The 25469-nt window shown below is 33.7% G+C and overlaps 1 long non-coding RNA gene across 1 annotated transcript in view; it reads right to left on the reverse strand.

Annotated features, from left to right (window-relative positions):
* Positions 1-21635: 21635 nt before the first annotated feature.
* The window catches only part of LOC307185562, a 316717-nt gene continuing 312883 nt past the window's right edge, over positions 21636-25469 (reverse strand). The window contains exon 3 of the long non-coding RNA XR_013828092.1: positions 21636-21740. This is a non-coding gene — a long non-coding RNA (uncharacterized lncRNA). The remainder of the gene's footprint in view (positions 21741-25469) is intronic.

Consider the following 25469-nt stretch of genomic DNA (forward strand, 5'->3'; position numbering starts at 1 on the left):
TAGCCATGAAGCATCTCAGTAAGAAGAATTTAGAACAGTCTTGTTACAGAGTTTGGGTTTAGAGGGGGTTTAAAGAAATGAGGGGTTGTTCTAGATTGTTTTCTCCCAGGGGTGAGTTCAATTTCATGGTTAAATGTCTTAACAATTTTTATCTAGGGTGAAAGAGGAACAAGCACAGCTAGGTTGAGCATAGGTAGCCCTATGCATAGGTAAAGCATAGGTTGTGATACGTGTTAGTCACGAGAGGGGCATGAATTTTCTGATTGTTTCGTATCTTTCTCTTTGTGTTCAGACATGATTACTAAGTAGTTTTGCTTCTGCCTTGTTGCATCAGAGCCACAGCGTGGCTTTGCCAATTGTTCTGGGTTTCTTGTAGAAATTCGTTATGGTCAGTATTGTGGTAGGCAGGCTTCTAAAAAGGTTGTCAACGATCCATGCCTCCTGGTATTCATGCCCTTGGGTAATTCCCTTCCCTTGATGTGAGCTGGACCTTTAACTTGCTCCAAATGAACATAAATATGGCAAAAGTGATGCGTTATCACTTCCAAGACTATATTATACAGACTATGACTTCCATCTTGCTAGCACCCTTTCTCCTGTCAGCACTCTTGTGCTCTTTCTTTTGACTTCCTGGCTTGTTCTCTTTGAGGAAGCAAGCTGTCATGCTGGAGAGGTTCACATGACAAGGAACTGAGGACTGTTTCTGGCCAATAGCTAGTGAGGAATTGACACTCTCTGTCCAAGAGCCCATGAGGAAATGAATCTTTCCAACAACCGAGTGAGTGAACTTGGAAGTGTACCCTGAGATGATTATGTCTCTGGCCAACATTTTGCCACCTGTGAGAGACACTGAAGGAGAGGACCCAGATAATCTGCAGCTGGATTCCCAACCCACAGCAGCTGCAAGGTAATAAATGTGGTTGTTTCAAGCCACTAAGTTTGGGGGTAATTGATTACTATACAGGAAAGAATTAATTCAGCAGTCCTGGGCAGCTTAAACCTGGCACATACCCAAGAAAATCCTGTCTTTATGACTAGCCCTTGGCCAGCCCCAGAGACATGAACTCTGAGCCTTTGGAATATTCTGCCCAATAAGAGTGTTTGTGCGTGCCGGAGGCAGTAAGCCACACAGTACCAATTTGATCATATAGTTTACGCTAACAATGTGATTTAGGTTGGACATCTGATTTTGCTCTTGTGGGTCTGGAGTCTAGGTAGTTGAGGTCGTTTGTGCAGATGCTACATGCCTTGGCTGATTTTAATCTGTATATTTTTTCACCATATTTGTGAGAATAACAGCTTTTGTGAGTCCTGGGAGACCTTTTAGCAAATCATTGAGCTTGAAGGTGATCTTGGGACCCCCAACCCAGTTGCAGAGCAAAGCCTAGCTGGCTCCTACCAGGTTTCCTCATTTCAAAAAAACCCAAGGGTATATAATAAATGCACAGTAAACGTTAGCATATTAATTTTTTTGCAGTCCCTGGAGAATAAATTACCTTAAGATCCTGAAGCAGAACCTCCCTCTCCTGGCTAAGACAGTCTCAGCTGACTTTCTTCTATTCCTGACTTCACCTTTTCCCTTTTATCAGCAAAATATAAATACAGATTTTCAAGCATGTACAATGCTCTTTTAGTTACTATTGATATTTTTAATAATTATAAAGCATTTCAATACCTCTTCTATCATTTTCACCCTGTGAATAAAAGTTCTGACTACAAAATAGATCACTAGAGCTGTCTCTTTATTAATCCAACTGTTATGGTGATCTCTTTAATCTCAAATTTATTCACTGCTTGCTCATTTTAATGTTTTTATTGAGGAACATTATAATTCTAATTTTTGTATTGATGGATATTATAATGCCATAGATTTGTTACAAAATCACAATTGTTTTCTTGATCCTTTATTTACAAAACAAAATAAACCAAAAATTGAAGTTTTAAGCTTGCCTTTATGAAATTAGATTTAATTATTGTTCTATGTATTCATTTGAATTGATAAACAGTTCATTTTAAAGGTGTGTTCAGTTATATTTCACTATCCCTACTCTATTATTGATTAAGATTACTTTAGAATTGGGTTTTTCTAGTACTGTCCTGGCATGTGGACTTAAAGACTTTAAAATATTGTATACTAAAAGTAACAGATGTTGCAACTGTTTTCTTTAGGGGGTTTTAAATTTTTTAAACCCTCTTTAACACGCTCTCTTTTACTGACTTCCTTGAAAGACCTATTTAATTTTCATGTGATAACTATTAAAGTGAATTCAGCATTATCGGCATAAGTGAACCACATTACCTAGTATCTAAATAGAATCATCTCATTTGAAAATAATATTAAAGTTAAAAGAACTATGCATTTTTCACAGAAAGAGACATAGGGAAATAAGTTACTGTTAAAATATTTTTGAAATTTATGGTAAGAAAGGAACTAAACTCAGATTATTTTCTTTACATGATGTTAGGGTATTCTTTTGCTTGTTAGGGTTTTTCGTTTAAATATTGTAAAAATTTTAATTTCATTTAATATTTTCTCTCTTTCTCTTTCTGTGTCTCTGTCTCTCTCACTCTTACTCTCTCTCTGATTTTTGAAAATTTCTGTGCAATCTATAAAACTCTATGTCAATTTTATTTTCTGAAAAATTCCAACCTAATTGTTTGAAGCATATCGCAATTAACATGGACATTTTTACATATGATACTATGATACTTAAAAGAATAATTAAATAATTAATAAAATTTATCGATATTATAGAAAATGATAAATGTGAGAATATAAACAAGGAAAATACAGCTCTAATTTTGAAATTTATAATATTAGTAATATATTCCTATTTTAACTAGAGTAGAAAAAAGTGTTATAGCATAGTGTATCTAAATAAAAATGGAGAGTGAAAAGTTACCAACAAGGGTACAATTTATCCTCATGGTAAAAAAAGAAAACAACAAAACATTTCAAAAGGAGAACACACACATATATATACACATATATGTACACACATGTATATGTGTAAGTAAATATATAGGCAATAAGTTAGATATAAACATACCAATATTTTTAAAGATTAGAGGTATATCAAAAGTCAATATCAAAATCATTAGGTCTCCCATGTGGATTTAGAGGTCACACAATAGATTTATTAGAACAGCTGCCTCTCCACTTAAGTCCCTAGCTCCCCCAGTAGTAAATCTAGTTCTAGGTGGAAGCACTAAATTCTCTTTACATTTTGCAGCTCTGGTGGTCAATAAGCTCCTTTGTTTCTCTCACTATGTGTTACATCACTACCAAAGACAGAGCAAACAATCTACTAATTTCATAAATGTAATTATACCAGATTAGCTAAAAAACTAATGTGACAGCAAGATTCACTGCTACATGGATTATTTATGAATCTTGTTCAAGATGATATGGTCATGGATAGAACCTTATAATACTGGAAGTGACAGTATAGTTACCATAGTGACTAAAGTGCTCAGGTGTGGGCTACAAGATATAAAAAATACAGGTAATCTGGTATCTTAGAGATGTAGGGGAGTGTGGAACTTAAAATATATTGGGTATAAATGAAATATATATCCCTCTTGACAGCTCCAATAATTGAAGTTTGGAATCTCCAATATATAATATAGATTTTTTTTGTAATTTAAGTATACGTAGAGTTTTTTAAATATATGAAATACTTGTTAATAAGCTACATACATGTGAAACAGCCTATAATAATTATTTTCTGTGTTTGAGAGATATGCACTCTAATATCTTTAAAGAGAAGTTGAACTTTAAATAATTTATTTTATCACATATTTATTTTTTAGCTGCCATGGAAACTGCCTAAAGATTTTCTAAGTAAACTATATATCATACAGCCTTGTTATCTGACCTTCAGCCCATCTCCATTTGTCCCTTTACAACATCAAAAAACAAAACAAGAAATCTTATTAAATAAAACAATTAATACCAAAAGATCCTTACAAAAATTAGTATTATAAAAAATGAAATGTCTATAGAAACCAGATCTATTTCAGCTATTTTTATACAGACACAAATGTTGTACTTGCTAAGTAAATGTTCTCAACCCAAGGACATTTGCATATCTGGTCTTATAAAATGTCAGAAATAATCAAAGAGGCATGCTCTTGAGTTCATTTGTCAAAGTATCCATCTTGATGTGAGGAAGGGAAAAAAAAGAACGTTCGGCAACATTTTTAAAGGTCTTAATCTAACTGTCTTTTTTCATGTTCTTAACTGAAAATAAATTTAGGCACATGTATATTATCTTCCTGATGAGAACTTCCGTTTATTATTTTAAGACACATGTAACCATTTTATAATAAGTTTGAAATGTTTTCCAAAATTACATTTATTTATTTATCATTAATAAACTGTACAATTTAATGAGTACAGGAAAGTATTGATTGCTATGATTATATTACCTAAACTGAATAATTCATAAATCATTTTCTTCAACATCGTATGGGTGATAACATAGCATATTATATATATATATATATATGCTATGTTATATATACATGTGTATATATATATATATACACTTATGTATATAATTTCCTTTTAGATATTGTATTGCTAATATCTTGGTGTCTAAAATATTATTTGAGTAACATAATTGTCTTTTACAAATATAATCCATCCTCCATAAGCAATGCCTTTTTGAAATATCATTTGACATCACCATCTGAATAGAATATGATTTTTTCTTTTAAACCTGATACTTTTTGTACCAGACCTGAAAAAAAATCCCAATTATACTTCTGCAAATCAAAGTTTCCTGTAATGCAAATGCAGATTTTTTTATTCATAAATCTCTTAATCAGTACAATTATTATTTCTTAATACTATTTTATGCAATATCATAACTATTTTAACTATGTAAATTCTGATTGATAAATATGGTAATTAAACACAGTTCACCAGTGATATTTTGTTAAACTTTGATAACAGAAAGCCTAGAAAATTCTGCTTATGCTGGGCACTGTGTTTGCCGCTCTAAGTTAGAGAAATTAACCGGGCAAGGTCTCTGCCCTCAGAGAATTCATCGTGGTAATTATTCGAGAAAGTCTTAATATTAAAAAATAATTATGTTAATAATATTATTAATAGATGTCCTCTTAATTAATGTCTATTCTGGAGGACCCAGTGTGCTAAGTGTTTGAGGCAAAAATCTCCTCTAATACAACAAGCTCATGAGGCAGTCATTTTAGGCACAGGGTGTAAAATATAGAACATGAGGGTAAAGCTAGGCATTGAAACAGTATATTATTCACTGTGGTGAAAAGTGTGCTGGTTCTACAGCCAAACTTGTTAATTTCAAGTTTTTACTCTTCAATTCATAGCCTGTATGTTCTTGGGTGAGTTACTTAACCTCTCTGTGCCTCAGTTTCCTCATCTATTAAATAAAATAATAACAGCAGTTACTACCTAGGTTACTTGTAAGCACAAAATGGGTAAAAAATTTAAACTCCCCAGAACATTTTTAGACTTAGTAAGTCTTCAATAAATATTTATAATTATATTATTTGAATAACAGGTGATAGATTTTATTTTCTATGTTATTGATAAAAGTATGACTTAGCTCACAGCTTACCTAGTTGGTTTAAAATATTTGATATTTTTGTCTTGTGTTATGATATTACTAGTGTATTAGTCTATTTTACTTAGGAAAACAGAAGCTACTCTATGTAATCCAAGAATGGAATTGTTATCATAGGAATTAAGAATGTACAAAATTGTTGAAAGATTGTGCAAGGAAAAGTCAGAGAAGTACTTCACTAAAGCTCAGGAAAAAAAGGGATGATCTCATACTGAAGCTCCAAGGAGCTCATAAGGAAGCATCTGTGAGCATCTGTGGATCTCACGTCCACTCATGCATCTGGCAGCAACTGCCTGCAGAGAAGTCTAACTTTTCTGCCCCATTGAAATCCCAGGGGAGGCTACCATTTGGCAAACTGATAATTAAATGGAAAAATGGATTGGGGTAAAAACAAGTTTTGGCATCCCTGAAGGAATTCAGAGGAGGTTTTTGGAAGTGGTGGCAATGATGTCAAGTTAACAACAATTAGGGCACCTAAACCACCTATGCTTTTCCATGGAATCGGTATTCCCCTCTTACAGAAGTTGAACCAGAGACACAAAGACATTACATACTCGCCTACATCCACCAGATATTAAGTAACACAGTAGGATTTGAGCCCAGCTCTGCCTGACTGTCATACCCAGGTCTTGTTTTAGCCACTGGGTATACACTTTCATGGAGGTGCCATGCCTGAACTGTAGCATGGAGAAAAGAATATCAAAAAAAAAGATCTTAAAAACTTTTTTCACTTACATTTCAATAGTATAGAAATTTTTGAGTTGACGCTCAACTCATAAAATAACTTAATCACAGTATATTTAGAATTGGGTGTTCTCTAATGGTCAGCAATTGAAAATAAAGGGTCCTTCAAACTCCAGGTAATTGAAGTTTGTACAGAACAAAGGAGCATTGTTGCTACAAAAGAAGAATTCAACCCTGTATAATTTAAAGCTGAGTATGTCCAGCCAGTGCACATTAACATCTGAAGGCAGAACTTAAAGAGCCGTACAATGTGATATTTACAATTACAATAGTAATGAAAGGCAACTGACCTTTAATAATTATAACGTACTCTAGCTCATTAACTGAAATAATGTACTGCAGATGAATGTAAAAACTGGGTGTAAAATTCTTAGACCCCTGAAACTGTCTTTAAACCTTTAAATCACAAACTGAAAAGGCATCTGGCTGAATCACTTGTTTTATTCTGTCTTCAAGATGTATATCCTCTTTGCATACAGAGAACCTTTTCAGAAGGAAGTTGTTCAAGAGGTAGTCCGTATGTAAATTCACTAATTAGATTACTGAAAACAGTAATAACACATCTTGTTGTTACTTCTTTAAAAAGACAGAATATTCTCCACAATGCATTCGCAATAATGTAAACTAAATATTTGCCTGACTGCAGAATAGAATTACTTTTACGGGAATCAGTAATAATATGACTCCTGATAGTATAAGCCTTTTGCATAGCCTCTTGTCTTTTAAATGAGCCATGAACTCAGGGATGTCCAAAACTTTTCCATATGATTGAGATGCAGTGATTGTGTGGAAAAACTGGAGATTTCAACCGAATAAATATATATTTAAAGTGCCAGTTTTGGCTGAAATATCTTCAACAAAATTTTTAAAGAGCAATTTGTAATTGCTTTTTGCAGGCAGAACCACCATAGGAGACATTCACATACCTAAGCTCTGAATCATGTGCATATATTTTTAATTCCTGCACAGTCCATTTATTAATTGACAAAATATTTAACTTAATAAAGTGATTTTAGAACAAATTTCTCATTTAGTTAGCATTTTTAAATGAAATACATCTGAAAAATATTATTACTGAGATTAGAAAAACATTATGTTAGGAAGAAGGGAGGACCATAATTTGGGGTATTATTTTGGGATATTTATGGGTAAATCACATAAACTTTCTGAACCTCAGATTTCTCATTTCTGTAATAAGAAGGATGAGATGCTTTCTAAGGACCATAAAATTCTATTTTCCTCTGATAAATGTAGGTTTCGCAATTCTTGCCATACTATGAAGCCAACATTGCCGTTGCATATGAATATCATATGCACGGTAAACTCATAGTTTTACCTCTTTTCAGAACAGGATTTCCTTTCAGACATACTCTCCTAAATGGTTGACAATTGCATTTATCTTGGCATTTCTGCTGAAATCATCACACACCAATTTTTCCTTTCTTTTTAACAGTACCGCAGAACTTCAGGCTCTTAGAACACTAGTTGTTTGTGTTCACGGTTTAAGGGATCATTCAGCCCGGTGTTTCTTTTTAGAAGCGCTGTTGCCATTTGATGGGGCTCATTCTTTAAGTGCACTTGCAGCCTCCTCTCTGTGGTGCATTTAGTGTCCCTGGAGACCTGGTCCTAGACTCGGGCAGTAGCCACAGCCCTCTCTCTCTACAGGTCATTGTGACAAAATCTTGCTGCATATTTCCACTTCCACTGTGCCATAGTTGGGCAACAAAATATGTCTATATTAATTGTTACATGAGAATTTCATGATACAGGAGTTTATTTGTACCCAAATGAAAGACACGTATTTGTAGATTCTAGAAACTGAAGCAAGGCCATCTTTTTTTTTTTTTTTTTAATCACAATTCAGAATCCATTCCAAAAATAAGAATGTTTTTTCGTAGTTATAGCTTAATCATTCATTTTTTTCTTCCTAAAATTATGATTGGAATAAAATATTTTGTCCACTTGGATTTTTCAAAAGCAGTTTTTGCTTTGTTTTTTTCTTCCTAATCTATTTCTCTTCTATTGAGTCTCCTGGATTGGAAATTTATATTTCCTTTAACTAGCACTTTGTTGAAAAGTCCTCTGATATTCCATGTAAACTTGAGTTTATTGTTTTCTGCAGTGTCCTTAATCTCCAGTTTTGAGGTTATATATTCTTGCTTTTGTCCTCTTTGCCAACCTCTTCAATACGTTCTATTGGAAGGCTTTTTAAACTATTCTTTTCTTGTGTTACCCTTTTTCTTGATTACTTCTATTCTCCACCAAACCACACCTTGAGTTTCTACATAGAGTATAAAGCTTGACTCTACTTGTTTTTGTGTTATACTAATTCTTGAAATACAGACACCTTAAGCTATAAAATAATACTCCAACTACCCAAACTTGCGTAACTGGAGTGATAGGCCAATATATAACACAGAATATTTTTTCTGGAATCACTCCTTGTTTCCTTTGGCCAAACAAACAGGTGTTTATTAATTTGCATATGACTATGGTTTGGAGTAATAGTTGTTGTAGAAATTATTGTCATGCTTTTATCTTACTTTTCGGGTTTTCTTTTTCCCCATCAAAATGACACCATAAGAATTACTTCCCCAATCAGAGACTGTTGGGAGTGTTGGAAGTAGTCCCAAAGGCTGTGTGGGAGGACAACCCCAGGCAAATCAGAAGTGCTTGGCTCTCCTGCCACTGTCATTTAGCAGTTGTACACTTTAAATGAATCCCAGCAAAAAAGAAAAATAAAAGTTTGTAGAAACAGGTGACTAGGTGAAAGACAAACAAGTGGTAATGAGTATTAAAATGTCTCAAAGGAGAATTCAGTGGGAATTATTTGAAGCCCCCTGAACTCTCTAGTGTCAAGTCTTACAAGTGAGTTATATCAACTGTTTGACCTTGCCTATTACTTGATTTCTGTACCTGAATCACCCACATTTACTTTCCTATTTTCCTAAATTTTCTCAGAGAATTGATTTGGCTAAGGTTTAGAAATAAGAAAGATTAACATTTGAGACTGTGTGAAGGTGAATTTCTCAGAATTTGGGTTTTAGGGGCTTCAGACACATCTTTTTGAAAGGTGGCAACAAACCATCCTGGTCAGAGGTACTGACAGCAGAGTGGAGCAATGTGTTTCCTGTTATGTGCACTTACTTCTCATCTCCCCTTTTAAGTATGTGTGTGTGTGTGTGTGTGTGTGTGTGTGTGTGTATAATATACTTATGAAATATATATTTATATATGAATATATATTTATACTATACTGTATATACTATACTATATATACTAAATATATATATATATTTACTGGATATATACGACATGTCTTTTGTCAGATAGCTTTAACTTCTTGACTCATATCATATTGATGAAAAATATTTTGAAGGGATCTGGTTCCTTTGTTTTGTAAGTTTCAGATATTGCAAAATATGACTAAAAGGCATAGAACTTTTTAAAGTAGAGGAAAATTTCATTACAGTATAGCAGGTTTCTGGGACTAGACACTGTCGCAAATGGAGGGGTGTGTAAGATAGTATTTGCCTTCACGCATCATCTATTGGGATAAAAGGGATAAAAAAATAGTATCAAGAAAACATACTATTAGTGCTTTGGGCATTCCAAGGACAGAGAATTCACACAAAATGGAAAATCAGAAAATACTCTTGTAGAATGCTGAATTTTACGGTTCTTGGTAATGATTAAGATTATTAATTAATAATTATTAAACAAATATGTATAAATGTCTACAGTATGTTAGGCCATATAGTATGGTCGTAGACAAATAAAATATGCTTTCTACTGTGATTCAAAACAGAATCCATCTTCTTTCAAGATAAATGAATTTTATGGGTTTTGTTTAATTGTGGTGACAGAATGCCAGCATCCAGTCACTAGGTATTTTTCTCTATTTCACATTGCTTTGGATTCAGTATATCATTGGGGAATCATGCAAGAAAATACAAACATAACTCAAATAGTTAGAATTGATGATCTCAGACCAATCAACCTCGTCAGCAGGTTGTGTTTCTTTGAAAAAATTATGTGGCCTCTCCAAGCATCACTTTTCCCATGTATGAATCCACATGGTATGTAGTACAGATTTGATGAAATAATTTACATAAAACATTTAGTACTGCCTTACACATTATAAGTGGTCAATGTTTATTGATTTTTTGCTGCTAAAAAACAACATATCACACAGAGAGTTATGTCTGTTCAACTGAGATGATCTACTTTTTCATTGGTCTGGAATATTTATTTATGATGTTTTCTGAGGACAGATGTTTGTATGGAATGATCATGAAAGACATTTTCTAAATTTTTATTAGAAAAATTACACATATTTATTATGTGTAATAGTACCATTATGAACTTGTTAAGCTTTGTCAATTTATGTAAACTGAATAAGGATACATATATACAAATTAATACACTCTGTATATTTTGGGGCAGAATGACATACATTGACTCAAACTTGCCTATATTTATGTTCTACATTTAAGAACATTTGAGTTGACTCAATCTGTGCATGGAAAGGCTGGATCCTCAATTCTATGGAACTTCTTTAATATAGTCTCAAAATATTTTCAAGTTACTTCTCTTTTTAACTAGAGGATGAATTATTCTGTATATTCCTATAATAAAGCCTATCTCTGACTCATATTTTCTAAGTTGCGTACATTGACACACTGAATTTATATTTTAATTTTAATCTCTCATTTGTTTCATTAATAGCTTTCAAGAACCACTGAAAATACATAAAACTGCAAGAGATAAATAAATACACTTGGATTTATTTCTTTTCCTTTTTTGGAAAGTTGTGTCACTCACTCATTGAATTAATTATGTGACCCTAAAAACAAACAGAAAGGATCAGGATACACAAAAAAGCATGGTTGAACATAAAAATATTAACACACAAGTAAAATTTGTTAATACAAATCAACTATAGCTGTTGTTTTATCAAGTATAAGCAAGTCTGTTTGGGGGGGCCAGTTATTTCCAGTTACTTTAAATGATTCTGAAACAAAATATAAAAACTAGGTTTTCAAAATACATGGCCTTAGATGATATTTACCTGGCCTTTAGCAGTGAGATATCAGCCTAATGAGGTAGGAGCAAATGTTTGGCATATGTGGAACCAATCTGTTTTCAAACATTGTTAGCCTTGTCTGTTTCAATAAATGCACTGTGTGAACCAAAATATTTTACTTCCATTCTGGGTAGCAATCAGATATGTGGGTGATGTTTCCTCAACAGGAGCATTTTTCAGTATGAGTGGAAATCACTTGTTTCCCAAATAACAGAGTTAAGATGAACATGGCATTACAGATGAAACCCTGACCTCCCAATATCTTAACCTATCATGCTTCTAGGTTCTCCTTTTCCTCCTCCAGGCTGAAACAGGAAGCCACAGCATACTCACCTCCATAAATATCCACTTATCACATACTGAGAACTTATACACATTGTGTACCTACTATACTTCTGGTACAAAACAAAGTTCCCATATTATAGAGTTATCAATTTTCTGCATAACCCCTGAAACTAAGAACAGGTCATAGTAAATCTAGTATAGCTGTTCAATCTGTTAACTAGATTAACAGCAACTCCAGTATTCTTATACTGGTCATTAATAATAATCATATTAATTATAAAACAAGATATTCTACTTTCTACTAATTTATATGAGTGAATTTTTCTAGATTCTCTCTTTATATTTAATATGCTAATATTTTTAGTTTTTTTATACTTGTTTTTATGTTGTTATAATAGAAGCTGATATGATGCCTATAAATTCATGAAGATTCAAAGTGAACTGCTACCATAGCTAAAAACAGACATATCTGCTCCCACAAGAGTATACTTTTGGCATATATTAAATTTATTGTAAAGTTTTCAAACCATTTCCCCCCTGCACATACTAAATTTTAAAAAGCAATTTAGAAATTACTCATAGAAAAGTGAATTGCCTAGCAATCCCATGAGTTAAAATTATGTCCTTGAGAAATCGTTTAAAATAAAACAGACTTCATTAAATGAGAAAAATAAATCTCTCTATTAACATAGCACCCAAACGCTAACAATACAAAGTAACAAATCGCTAGAGGCCTCAAATCATAGCATTCTAACCAAGGTTAATTTCTTTAATATTTTGAACACTGAGAAATTGTAGTCTAGAGGAAAGAATATATTAAGTCACTAAATTATCAAAATATCATGGGAAAATAACAGATTTAAGTTTTTACTATCCCTCCAATAAAGCTCTCTTGAGTTGGCAATAAATGACTAAGTTGAAGAAGAATACTTGGTATATATGTTTGAAATCTTTGGGGGTATAATAATTAAATCCCTGCAGTCTTTTTCTTAAAGAAAGAAGGTAGCCATTCATCCAAAGCTTTTAGGGATTTTTTTTTTTCTCATAGAGAAGTGATTCCCTTTATTGCTCTTTGAAGAGTGTATAATGGATGCTAAACAATTTATTTCCAAATGGAAATGCATCTTCAGAAAAATTCATATTAATCTAACTTTAATTTACTTCAAGTCAACAAATATTTATGACACATTAATAATATGCAAAATTCTATGCTGTAAATTCCTAAGGGATATATAAAGATGAGTTAGACATATTCTTGTTTGGGGGAGTAAATATAGGAAGGAACGCCTAATTACAAGGGAGTTAAACACATCTGAGCTGGATCTTGAAGACACAGGATGATGTGAACAAGCAAAAATAAGTGGGAGATATTCAGATGGAAAGCAGTACAAGAAACAAGAAAAGACAGGAGGAGCTGAACAAACTGATATAAAATTAAAACCTGTTAACTTATTTTTCATAGATGATGAGTGCTTCCTCATGTATAGACACGTCATCCTCAGAATAACCCAGTTATATAAATAGAGCTGGTGCCATGCATGTATGTGTGTGTGTGTGTGTGTGTGTGTGTGTGTGTGTGTGTGTGTATGTGTGTGTATGTGTGTTATACATAAGAAAGCAGTGGCTTTTTAGTTCCACTATACTGATTAGTAACAAAATTAGAAATGAATCCTGTTCTTTGGCTATTAGAGCAGTTCTTTTCCCACTACATTATGCCACCTTTCATATTAGTTTAGATTGTATTGAAGGAGCACTATTCTCTAAGTACAATATAAGCTGAGAAGCTGAACAATGTGGGGTTAGGAGAAACACCATGCCTCAAGTAATTTTCATGAAACTAACTATCCAAGTAACAAATAACTAGAACATTGCTCCCAGTTTAGATTTCAGCTACATGCAGTTACACTGAATAAACATGAGATAAAGGAGAAGTCAAATAGGAGTCAAATTGCAAGGTCCCTGAGAAAACTTTCAATAATGATGAGGAAGACTTTTGGAATGTGGGGTCAAAGTCAGTCATGGGACCTAAATGTGGTGAGGGAGCTGGGATTTGGTTTTTCGAAGAAATAATCTTTCAAGTTATTTCTATGTCCTGGTAAGGAGACCCTCAGTTAAAAAAAAATAGAAGAAACTATGAAAATTGCATAAAATAACAATTGAATTTCTTTTATAAATGGTTTCAGTAGTTTGATTCAGCAAATACTCAAAGAACATTTATTGATGACATACTGGAAACTAGAAATATACTAAACAACAAACTCTTAACCAAAATATTTAACACAAAAAGTTGAATTCTTAAAAGTAAACTCTAAGTACTTTTTCACAGTTAGTTTATATGTCAAGATTTACTCCACTTTTCTATGTATATTTTCATGCAGCTATCCTTTCTTTGAGTAATCCCTTCTAAACACTTTATCTTTTCTTTTTTTTTTAACTTTTTCAGTATTAACTTATTTTACTCTTTAATAATAAATGTGTCACGATTTTCTCCTTTTGATTTTTGGGCTTCTGGTATTATTTCTTAAGTATTTCCACTTCTTTTATGTTTGTTTTTTGCTTCCTATCCATAACATCTGAATTGATTTTTATCCACTGTTCTATTTTTTAAATTAATTAATTAATTATATTTATTTTTGGCTGTGTTGCGTCTTCGTTGCTGTGTGCTGGCTTTCTCTAGTTGCAGCGAGCGGGGGCTACTCTTTGTTGAGGTGCTCAGGCTTCATTGTGGTGGCTTCCCTTGTTGCGGAGCATGGGCTCTAGGCGCGTGGGCTTCAGTAGTTGTGGCCCGCGGGCTCAATAGTTGTGGCTCGCGGGCTCTAGAGTGCAGGCTCAGTAGTTGTGGCGCAGGGGCTTAGTTGCTCCACGGCATGTGGGATTTTCCCAGACCAGGGCTCGAACCCATGTCCCCTGCATTGGCAGGCGGATGCTTAACCACTGCACCACCAGCGAAGCCCCACTTTTTCTTAAAAGGTGTGTGTGTGTGTGTGTGTGTGTGTGTGTGTGTGTTTTAGGTTTCAGTAATTAAAAATTTCAGCAAATAGTCAAACTTAAGCCATTCTTTCATATTATTAATGAGAAGATGAGTTCAGTAAAGAGAACCAACGTTTTGGAGAGTCCATATACTTTCCTGACTATATAGGTACAGTTTGGGGGTAACCAATCACCCTCAGGTCAGTGATTTGCTAGAAGGACTCACAAAACTCAGAAAAACTGTTATATCATGGTCATGGTTTGTTACAGTGATGGGATATAGAATAAAATATCAAAGGGATGAGGTACATAGGGCAAAGTCCAGGAGACACCAGATGTAAGCTTCCTGGAGGCCTCTCCCAGCAGTGCAGTTGTGCGGACAGGGTTTATTTCTCCCAGCCATGATGTGTGGTAACAATATACAGAGCATTGCCAACCAGTGAAGCTCACCTGAGCCTAGATGTCTAGGGTTTTTATTGGGGTCCAGTGACATAGGCATGGTTCCCTGCTGACCTTTATTCTGCAGCCCTTCCAGAGATCAAGCTGATAACACATGGCCCAAGCCTACCACCATCAATCACACTGTTACCAAGAACTCTCTTTGTTGCCCAAATTCCCCAGGTAACAAAGATACTCTGAACAGACAGGATACTCTAAGGACTTAGACGTTACCTCCCAGGAATCAGGCAAGAGACAAGCCTTTAATGTGCAGTGTGTGCACAACCTGGACTTGCTGAGTTGATCACTTTCTGCACAATGGGATTAACTTTTTATTAAAAATACAAAAACATTTCTCCTTTAGGTATTGGAAACACTAAAAGTCAAGGGGAGATAAAAACATACACTTGAAACAGAAAAGGGACTGAGGATAGCAAGCAGCAAACTTAATTTTTTTTAAAGAGTAATCTACACTGATGACATTAATTTCTTATCACTCATTCATTTCTCAGATATCTGGCTTTTCTTTTCATCACACTAAAGAAACTCCCCTCTGTAATCCAGAAGGACACATAAAACACCAGAAATAATAAGTCCAAAGAATTTTTCAAGCCTTTGCTTTAGACACTGCTGGTCACAAAACATGCTATATTTTATTTGCACTTTTGACTACTTAAAAAGGTATGCAAAAATCCAAACTGTCTACCAGTTTATAAAATGAGAGGTATTACTCTTAAGACCATTTCTAACCTAAGAGATAATCACTGTTCACAGCTTTTTGAACATCCTTCCAGAAAATTTCTACACAAACACACACACACACACACACACACCTTTGTTTGACTCCATTATTTACACCAAGTAATGTATAAAATATATAAAATAAGCTAATCCTTTTATTTAACATCTAATTGAGATATTTTCATGTAAAATATAATGATAAAACTTCTGGATTTTTATAACTGCAGAGAATATTGATATATGACTATGGTGTAATTTAGGATATAAGGTGATATTTCTCAAGCTGCTAAGGTAAAAAATATCTTACTGTTATTATTTCAATCTTCAGTTATATTCAATAAATTTGAGCATATTTATATACATATGTAATAGCCATTCATAGTTCTTGATTTTATATTTTCTTCTTGTAGTAACATCATTAGAACTTACGCTGTCATATTTGTTGTGAATGCACATTTCCTTTTTTTGGTTTTTGTTTTCAATCTATTTTTGGCATATTTTCTCTGCCAAAAAAATTCTGTAGTGAAGTTTATCTGTGTTTTCCTTTATAGTTTCTGGGGTTTGTGTCTGGTTTAGAAAGGATTTCCAAACAAGATTATAAATGGTACCTTTTTCCATTTTTCATGCAGATTTTCATCTGTACCACTTCTATGTTTTGTAATCTATTGACAGTCACTTTGTGGCTTAATATTTAATCATTTATTATAAATTTTGCATATACTCTTGAAAATATGTTGTAGTATCTGTTTTCAAGGACCACAGTTTAATATGTATCTAATAAATTGCCTCCATATTATTTGGGTCCTTAGTCTGTGTCCATATTTCTTGTTGTTTATTTGCTTTGTATAGGTTTAGTGAAAAGTTAAAATTTTAACATCATTATGAGTTTCTGTTATTTTCTCCAATATAATTTCTATAGGTAGTGTTTGATCAATTTTGATTCTGTTTTTTACTACACAAAATTTTGTCCTTCTTTTAACAATAATTTGTTTCATTATTTAACTCTCTTTTTCATTCTGTTTAAAAAATTTTCCCTTGTTTTCAAACTTCTCTATTTTTATTTGTATTTTCTGGTACGCCATTTTCTTTAAGATCATTTTTATGTTGATTAATACGATGTTTCGAGTTAGTTCTACATTATAATATGCTTTTTGCTTTGGACATGCCTTTGCTTTGTCTCTCTTACTGTAGCCTCCGCTACTACTAAACATGCATGCATTGTGTTTGTGTGTGTTTTTTCCAGCTGAAAATTAAAAATTTAGACTTTTTATTTAGATTATTATGACTAATGTTAACATCTACATCTTTAAGTAATACTCTTAAGCTTCTATTATTAGATTTATCAGACTTAAATGGTTGCATGATGTTGATTTTCTTAATCATTGATCATCAGCCATGAAAGAATAGTGCATTTATCACCTAATTTTTTACTTTGCCTTCCAATATCCTATTTTTGGTTTGTGTTTTTCTGTAATATCATTATTTATTACATTTAAAAATTTTAAACCATAATTACCATAATTGTTTTGAAAAGGACTCAAGGGTGCTGTGCTTACTGATTTATCTCATGTCTAAAGATAAATCTTCATACTTGAGAATTAGTTTGTTTGAATATTCTTAATTGCCACTTATATTTTGAATATTCTTTAGACACATCTTCTCATCTACTCATCCCACGTGAACATCTAAGGTCAGGCTGATTCCCCCTGAACAATAAAGGGTTAATTTGGAAAGTCAAGGTAGTCCACACCCTGTATGTTCCAAACAAAATTTGGCTCTTGTCTGGCTCCTAGGAGATAACCTCTAAGCCCTTGGAATATCTTGTCTGATAAGAGTATCTGTATCTGAGGGCCTTGGACCATGCCACATTGACTATGTTAATAATGTGATTTATGGTGGGGGCCTGGGACTGTACGTAGCCGCTTGACTTCTGGAGGGGTGGGAGTTTAAATGTCAGCCATGCCAGTTAACATATTCATGTAAATGACCCCTAATAAAAGTCCTGGACACCAAGGCTTAGGTGAATGAGCTTTGCTGGTTGGCAATATTCCATATGTGGTATCACACATGTTGCCACACATATATTACTGGGAGAAGTGAGTGCTATCTGCAAAAATCCAACAGGAGAGGGAAACTGGAAGCATTCCCTGGTGTCTCCTGAATTCTGCCCTAGAAGCTTCTTTCCTCTGCTGATTTTAGCTGGTATTCTTTCACAGCAATAAACTATAACCATGAATACCACAGCTTTTCTTAGTTCTTTGAGTCCTTCCATTGAGTCATTAAACTTAACTGTGGTCTTGGGACCCGTCCCCTCCCAACAGTACTCCCTTTTTTTTTTTTTTTTTTTTTTTTGCAGTTCGCGGGCCTCTCCCGTTGCGGAGAACAGACTCCGGACGCGCAGGCTCAGTGGCCATGGCTCACCGGCCCAGCCGCTCCGCGGCATGTGGGATCCTCCCGGACCGGGGCACGAACCTGCGTCCCCTGCATCGGCAGGTGGACTCTCAACCACTGCGCCACCAGGGGAGCCCTATAGTTCCTTCGAAATTTTTGTCTTTGGGGGCATGTAAAGCAGGGGCAGGTATTTTTCCATTTTAGGAAATTGTTAATTTCATTATTTTGCTTTCAAGTGCTTCTGTTTCAACTCTTCTGTTTCTTCTTGAAGGATACCAATTACAGTTGTGTTAGCTTTGAATTTTCTGTCATCCATATTTATTTTCTCTAGTCGTCTCTAGCTCTGTTGATTTCCATTTTTTATTCCTGTGTTTTTTCAGACCTACCTTCCATGTTCTTGACTGTTCAGAGTTGTGCTTGTTTTTCTTTTTTGCTTCATCTAAATGAACATCATTTCTATGGTTATTTAATTTTCTCTTCCCTTATTTTCTGAACTCTTCTACCAGCATTTTTATATTTACCTTTGTATATATTCTTTGAATTTTTATTTCAGACAAACCATATTTTCTTTAATTTCATTGATTTCTTATAACATTGACCCACAAATTTGTAAAATAGCTTTTCTGATATGTAATTTTGGGAGGTGTGCATCTTTTATCCCCTTTCCTCCTTTCCCTTTTTATATTCCTTTCCTCTCTTTTCTTCCAATATCTTTGCACAAATTCTATGCTGGTTCCTTTGTAAATTGTTTTCACCTTTGAAATGCAGGGTTACTTTTTTGAGGCTGGCTATTTGTTGAAGGATGGTTTGACTGAGGTTAAAGAATAGGGTCAATAGGCCACATGGACTTCAGCCCATTTTCTCTGAAATCTTTCTCATGAATACTCTCCCTGAGGATCATTCTCTGTTCTGGCATAGAAGGAAATAAGTAGAGAGAACCCTAAAGCCGTGTATGTTCCTGTCGCCTGCAGTGATTTAACAGTTACTTCTGCTGATCAGACCAAGACTGTCCTCAGCAGTGATTTCCACATGCTTTTTCTTTTCTGACTTGCCCTATTGAAGAGTTGGCTACATTTTAACAAAGAAGCGGATCTCTGAGTTTCTTTTTTAGCCTCCTCTCCCATCTACACTGCCTTTTAAATTGTCTGAAACTAATTGTTTAAGTCAGTTGAAACTTACAAATGGACTGAAGAGGTTGTGATTTGCTTGTTTTTAACTTCAGCTTAGGAGTTATTTTTCTATATATCTCTTGTTTCCTTTCCAACCACCATGCTGTAGATTCAAATATTATTCTGGGATGTTTTCTAAGCTCTCATATGTACCCAGATCAGCAACGAAGTTTTGTTTTGTCCCTCAAGGTATATGTTGCTAACTGATCAAGGCCCATTTAATAGAGCTCGTCTCCTACATTCTTTTTGGTAGTTTCCAAAGATGTTTGATATAAATAGGAGTTAACTACCTCACACATTTACTACCATGTTAAAATAAAAGCAAATCTCTGAACAAGCACTGTCTCACATATAAAAGACAATAAACACTTATTGCAGAGGAAACAGAAATCATGTCATAAAATCTGTTTTAGAAGTTTGACAAAAATCCCAGTTCTCTGTCCTTTTAAGTACTTGAATCATGTCACATGAAAAGTCTGTAAAAGCAGAGAATAATATTCTAGAGGCGAGGTTATCCTTAGGGTTATCATCAGGAAAATAGAAATACTTCAAAACCAATTTCTGGATGTAAGTCTGTTCAGTGATCAAGTTTCTGGCTTGCCTAGATTCTTAATACTATTAATGAGCAATAAAAAGTTTAGCTTTTCCAAACCTACTGAATTTAACATTGAGAACGCATTTCTAATATTCATCATGTTATTTGACAAACCAATGTTTTCACTAATAAAAACACATTTTTACTTCAAATTTGCTAATGAGCAAATATTCAACTATTGATCTAGTTATGGATTACCTTTGGATTAGGGTCTTTTTGATATAATAACAGCTAATCACCCCTGTCATATGTTTTTCTGATTAAAGCAACTGATTGCCCCTAGAGTTGAAGCTTAAACTAACTAGTACGTACTTACTAACATACTGTCTAAATCACTCTGCTACAATGTTGAAATCTTTAAAAACAGATTACAGGTGAGAAAAAAATGCCCAATTTACTTTTGGAGAAACTGGCTCAATTCCCAAGATCAGCTTTTCAGCACGCAAAGTACCATATGTCATCGCTCTTGGTAGCACTTTTTCTTTATACATTATGTATCTAGATATACACTAACTGTATCAAGGACAAAAGTTTGGGACTTTGAATTCTTAATTTCATCATATTTAAGAAGAAGATCCAGGAAGAACTCTCTTCATGCCCTCATTCTTCAAATCAAACATCTACATGTTCTTTCTTGGAAATTTTCTTTCCTTTATTTCTTTCTGTGTTTTCCTTCCACTGCCCAATATTTTTGTTTGTTTTAATTATTGTTTTTAGTTTGATATAATTTCAGCGTTACAGAAAATGTGTAAGAATAATATCCAACCCAAAACCATATGTTCAGTTCCTCAGACTTATCTTTTATGACCCTAAATTTTTAAAGAGCACATGGAAAATACCCTTTATTTGAGTTTGCCTGGTGCCTCCTAATGATTACAGGTCATACAGTTTGGCAGGAATACTACAGGATATATTTTGTATCCTTTAACTTTAAGGTACACGATGTCCATTTGTCCCTTGATCTGTCAACTACAAGATGAAGACAAGCCAGTGGTGTAGTTCCACTCCGAGTCTTAAAGCCTGAGAATCAGGAGCAGTTAAGATGTTATTTCTAGTCCAGGTCCAAAGGCCTGAGAACCAGAGTCCCATGGTGTAAGTTCCAATCCAAGGGCAGGAGAAGACTGATGTTCCAGCTCAAGCAATCAGGTAGAGAGAGTGAATTTTCCCTTACTCTGCTTTTTGTTCTACTCATTCCCTCAACTGATTGTATAATATGTCCACTCATATCGGCGCAGGCAATTTGTTATACTCGATTTACTGATTCAAATGTTAATCTCGTCTGGAAACATCCCCACAGACGCATAGAGAAATAACGTTTAGCCAAATATCTGGACATCTCATGGTCTAGCCAAGTTGACCCATAAAATTAATTATCACAATAATTTTCATCACTTGCAAGCCCAGAGAACTGGGATGTTTACTAGATTATTTTTCTGTACTCACCTACCCCTTCCAACACCTAACAATGCACTAAGAGATGTAATTAATATTTCCATATGACTCTCAAATCTGTCTCCTCTTTCTCATTATCTCTGTGACTATCCTAGGTAAAAGCTTTGTAATTTTATAATATTTTACTATAGAGGTTTTGTAACTAACCTCTCAATCTCCAGCGCTGTCCTTTTTCAATCCATTCTTCCTGTAGCTGTCAGTCTCAGTATTCTATGTGGTTTCCGACCGTAACAACTTTGCCTCTTCTAAACACCACGGTGCTAGAACAGTGATTAAGATATAATAAATATTCTATAAATATTGGTTGAATAAAAGAGTAAAATGCAAACTTGAAAATGTAATGTCCAAACCAAAATCACTCCACCATTTCTCACAGATTTACAGACATTCTTCAAACACCTTGGTCTAGCAAACAAAATGCAGGCTTACCTGGAGCAAATTTATCATCCACCACCCTTTAATACCCCCTATTTGCTCCAGTGATATAAAATTATTGTTTTTCACATAACCCATAACCCATCAATCTTTCATACATGCTGTTACTTTGACCGTTTCACTCTTTTTCGAACTAGCTATAAACGAACATTTTTCAAAAAATGCAGCTTGATTCTTACTTAATCACCATGTACCCCCTGATGTCATATAGATATATATTTTTTTCTGTCACTAGTAACATACTTCATCAAAACACTTAGTTCACTGAACTGTAATTACTGTCCTATTTTTCTCTCTCTTTTTGGGTAAGGGCCATTTATTATTTATGTTTTCATCACCAGTTTATAACTGAGTACCTGTTATAGGTAGACAATCAATATATATTTGCTGAAAAAGTGAATTCTGAACCCTACATGTCAAATAACCTTTCACCCCATATCTACTTTTAGTATTTCTGTTCTATTCATCCTTAAAAATGTTTTCACCTCTTCTAGGAGAAACAGTCTATTTGCCTTCTTGGAATTCAATAATCTCTCTTTGCTCTCATCACTCTTAATGTTTGTCATTACTAAAACATTTAAATCAATCTGATTTGTAGTATAAATGATTATTTGTTTTTCTATCTCCCCAAGTGAACTATAAACCCTGTGACAACAAAATCTATGTCTTTGTTTTACTAGATATACTAAAATAATTATATTACCAATAATAGTACCTTAAGGAAAAATAAGTTTTATATTGAGTAATTGTCAGAACTTTATTTCAGAAACAAACCATTGGAGCTAATCGTGGAAGTGAACCCTTCAGGGGCAGGATTTTTATGGAGAATAAAAGGAAAATTATATTATATTGCGTAACAAAGTATAGAATCGGCTGCTTTGTAAAAATTACTGTGTTAGACATAACTTGATGGAAGATAATCTTTGTGGTTAGAGCGTAAAGACATTTCATGTTCATTTTACATGTACTTTGCTTTTTGAGAATTATTAGTTAAGTACAAATTGTGGAAGACTTATTATTGTTCATAAGGTTTCTTCTCACATTTTAATAGTGATTCACACTTTTTAAATTGGGTTTACATACTTTACTTCACATTAATACTTAATATTATTTTGTAAAGTAGGAGAGGGAACTGAGATTCAGCAAATTCGAATTATGTCCCTGAGCTCTGTCATACTGTTAACTACCACATAAGTGTGCAATTTTATTACCATGGTAATACAGGCAGAGAGAAAAAAGAAGTAATGATTTGGGATCTGATCTAAGATTTTTTGTGTGTGGGGGGGGGACAACTGCCAGGAAGGCCTGTCCTGGTATAAAAGCTAACTATAGGTGCTGTGACTCTGAAGCATGTTCAAAAATACTCAATAGAAGTAAAGTAATGCAAATTTCTAAGATCAAAGAAGCTTCCATTTATCACCTACAAAAATAGCAAGTATATTTTTTAAACTATTCAATAGAAAGATGACATAGGGTCAGTTATTTAACCAATATTTAAATTATGAGATGCCAAGTGGACAAAGTACAACATGCAAAGGAATCTGAGATTTCCATCATTCTATTTGGTTTTGTAATTCAGAAATTAATCGAAAGTCATCAGATGCCCCATGCCTTGTGTGTGGCCAACGTTGGGAATTGATGACTTCTAACCCAAAAGCAGGTCTCCTGGCCCTGGACCTGAATTAGGACATGGTCGGTTGACTTATGACAGTGTTCTCAGAGCAGGAGTAAGGGTAGAAAGTTTAGGTAACAATGTTAAATTATTGCCTCATGTGGGAGTATTCCTCATGCATAATTTGGAGGAAAGGGTAGTGTTAGTAAACCTCACACTGAAAAGTAAAATGAAGTGACTGGTGAATCTTGAACTTTAATCTTTTGTCATCCCAGATCCAATGCATATTCTATTCCGTCCGCTCACCACAACCACAACAGTTATTTTCAGACATTCACTAAATATTGTTGAGTGAATTGTATCCTGCAAAATATCATGTTTCTGTAATAACTTCCCTACAACTTTAAGAATATATCCATTTTCTCATTCTCATTTTGAAACACTGACATCCACTATAAAATAAATAATGCTATATTTTAGGTCACCAGCTATAATTAATAAGGCATTCTATATATACATACTATCTCTTGAATTATTCGTTCAACTACATCATGAATTATATATAATTCTTCATTCTCATTGTCACCACTTTAGTTCAGGCCCTCATCATTGCATGCCTGACCAACAACAGTGATATTATAAATAATTTTCCTATTTCTAAACTAACAGATACCCTGAATGTCTTATTTTGCTCATATTTTCTGTAGCACTATGTTGATCATATAGAACAACTTTAATGACTCCATACTGAATTAGTAAAAAGTACCAAAAGCACTTTATAAAGATTTTATCCTCACTATTTTTCATGTCTTAGTAGGATAGTAATACTTGGGTAATTTTTTGGCTTCTAAAAAATGTCAAGTTGGATTTAAAACTTCAAAAAAGAAAAAACAAAACTTCAAAAAAGAAAAAACAAAACTTCAAAAAAGAAAAAATTAAAAAGGAAAGAAAGAAAAAAAGAGGGAAAGAATATCAATTTTGGAACTCATTGTATCCACACTATTTTACCTTCATGTTCAAGTTCTCAGTCTGATACCTGTTGTGATACAAATACTGAACCAAAGAAAGAGCAGTGATCCTTCTAACTAGTCATTCATTTCATTCACAGCACGTAAACATGTTGCAAAAACATACATACAGAATTCAGTTAGAATTTAACTCTCACTCTGCCTCTGCCCCATCAGTCCAACTCTTATTTAATAATAAATTAGATTGTAGATTAATTTATACAAATTTTAATATAAAAATAATTTTTTGACAATCAAGGCATACTGAAAATGGAAGGGTTTATCTGAGGAGGTGTTCAAAATGATGGTTATCAATGTTCAGAAATGCTGTTTGTATAGTTTTGAAGAGATGTGAAATATTGCTGTTGAAATCGTAACAAAATTAGGTTCAAATTTTGAGTCAATGAAAGATCTCTTTGGAACAACCTAAAGCCTGAATCATTATATGCCTATGGTATTTTCTGAGACTGAACTATGAATATGCATAAATTGGTTTAGAATATATAAAAATCTTGGGATGGGACTCTAATCATAAGAAAGATCTTAGTCATATCAACCAATTTTAATTTTGTACTGTTAATTTTTAAGCATTCCTGCAAAATTACTAGACATGAATCACATTTCTAAAAATACATTTTCAGTTTTGTTGTCATTTTCTTCCAGTAACTGAAATGAAGTCTGGATTATTTAGATAATTTAGAAAATATAATGAAACCGTAATCTAATGAGCAGTAAAGTTCAGTAAATGCTCTGATGCATCTCTTTACTACCAGGAAATAATAAATAGTAAGCTAATTTCCATTAGAGTTAATGTTTAGTATGAATAAAATATTAATGTAATAATAAACTGTAATATAATAATACATAAGAGGGAAATAGAGTTGAATTTATTTGTTTCTTTCTGCATAAGGAATGCTTCTCAGTTGCCCTAAAGT

Source organism: Stenella coeruleoalba (assembly GCF_951394435.1).
Source record: "Stenella coeruleoalba genome assembly, chromosome: 4".
Lineage (NCBI taxonomy): Eukaryota > Metazoa > Chordata > Mammalia > Artiodactyla > Delphinidae > Stenella > Stenella coeruleoalba.